Here is a 2,091-nt window from a genome sequence, read left to right as displayed (position 1 = left end):
CTTATTTACATAATATATAAAGAGAAGGGAATGCAGCAAGGTGAATAGGAAAAGAATGGGATAAAGCTGCCTAATTCTATGTTTATATAAGTTGTTATCAACTTACCATCTCGTTTTTAAAACAAGTTGTCATGTTACATCTTATTTACATAATATATAAAGAGAAGGGAATGCAGCAAAGTGAATGGGAAATGAATGGATAAAGTTGCTTATTTAGTGAAAGAGAAAGCAGGTTGGTGTGTCTTCTAACAAAGTGCTTGCAAGGAAATTGAAATTGGAAGTGATGTGCTTATGGGGTCAAGTTATTTACTTTATTAGACCATTCACCTCGTGAATGTAACACATCCTATATTCAAAGGTGTTGAAGGTACACGTTGGATGGATGGTCACATCTTAATCAAACAATTTTCAACCCCAATCACAATAATGATTTCCATCACCCTGTAAAATTAGTTTAATGCTAAAGTATTATTTTTGCATGGTACTAGCACAACGCAGTCGCAATTGGTTATTACCTATAGTCATGTCAAATATTTTAGGGCCACTTACACAAAAATCTAGATCTTTTGGTTAGAGCCTTTCACTATCACAACTTCCAACGGTTCAGCCGTGAGTTTCAGATCACTTATGATTTCCTGAAAGGCCGTTGAGAGATTCAACCTTGTGGGCCTATATTATTAATATTTTACTTTAAAATTTCTGACAAATAAGCTTTACCAAAGAGCTCTCAGTTTCATAACAGAAGTGGTTTGAAGTCAATAGAATAGCTGAACTTGAGAACCAGGGATCATGGATTTCAGACCAAGAATCAGGGATTGAAACTGAACGAAATTGGAGAGTGGGATTGAAATTTTTTGAAAACAAAACTATTCTGCTTATATTCCTAATTTCGACGATTGAATCAAAGTTCGGTTTGTTTGATTTCATTGTGAATGACTGTTGCTGTGTCCTGAGACAAGGAGCAATCTTGATTTGTCATTCCAGTTCAGTGAATTTCCGTTATCCCTGGTAAAGCGAAGCATGCAAAAACAGTGGTATTGAATAAGCGAAATATCGGATTGCGTGTGGCATTATATTCGATGTTATGAATATTTGGGCTTGTTCCTTGGAACTCAAAGCCTTTCACAGGGATCGGGGGCGCTGCCCATTGCATTGCCAAAAAAAAGGAGCCCCATCTGAAAGAGAATTTCCATGGTTTCATGAGATCGTTTAGTGGTTTTAATGACCAGTCTCTGGGCGATGGCGAAGCCAGATATGCCATCTGGCGAGCCCAGCTCGGCACCCGATTTTGATCACCCGCCTCGAGGTTATGGTGAAACCGGAGGCGAGCCAAGATATGTCGTCGATGTTAGACTCATGATATCGGCCTCGGTAATTCTTCTTCTTCTGGTCTTTCTCGTCCTTTTTCTTCATGTTTATGCCACATGGATTCGGAGACAGTTTGCTAGGTTTTCCAGACGGAGCGGTTGGAGATCAGCTTCTAGGCGTCGTCGGGTTCATTTCACAGGTCGAGAACTGGCGAGGCTGCAAAATGTGGGGTTGGATCCTGCGATATTACAGACTCTGCCCTTGTTTCTTTACAAATCGCAGGATTTCACAGATGGTCTGGATTGCGCTGTGTGTCTGTGCGAATTCGATGAAAATGAGAAAGCCCGGCTTCTACCCAATTGCGGGCATAGTTTTCATGTCGAGTGTATTGACATGTGGTTTTTTTCTCATTCCACTTGTCCCCTTTGCAGAACCAGCGCCCAGCCCGATCAGCCAATTCCCCAATCCGCGAGAATGGAGCTAGAACTCCGAGTATCAGTTATGTCAGGGAACCGTGAGATAATTTGAATTCGGAGAAAGGGTAAACAGCAAGCTCTGCGACGTGCTGAGAAGAATAAGATGACAGAATTGGTGGATGGAAGTGAAGCGGTAGCAGACAGGCTGGAGGTTAATGAACAAAGAAATAATCGTGTGAGGAAATCGAGCCGAATCACACAGATGTACTTCTGGACATGTGAAAAGAAATAGATTGCTTGGATCGAAATCATAAAATGTAATGACTGAGCAACTTTGTAACTTGGTCCTTTTAAGCTGGATCTTATA

General features: G+C 40.8%; 1 pseudogene; it reads left to right on the top strand.

The window, feature by feature from the left end:
* Window positions 1–1,239: 1,239 nt before the first annotated feature.
* On the top strand, window positions 1,240–1,836 carry LOC149161404 (RING-H2 finger protein ATL2 pseudogene; annotated as a pseudogene).
* Window positions 1,837–2,091: the final 255 nt, after the last annotated feature.

Source organism: Pinus tabuliformis, chromosome 5_2 (assembly GCF_031772625.1).
Source record: "Pinus tabuliformis cultivar Carrire ecotype Pingquan chromosome 5_2, CPIR1, whole genome shotgun sequence".
Classification (NCBI taxonomy): domain Eukaryota; kingdom Viridiplantae; phylum Streptophyta; class Pinopsida; order Pinales; family Pinaceae; genus Pinus; species Pinus tabuliformis.
This window is presented reverse-complemented; position numbering and strand designations above follow the sequence as displayed.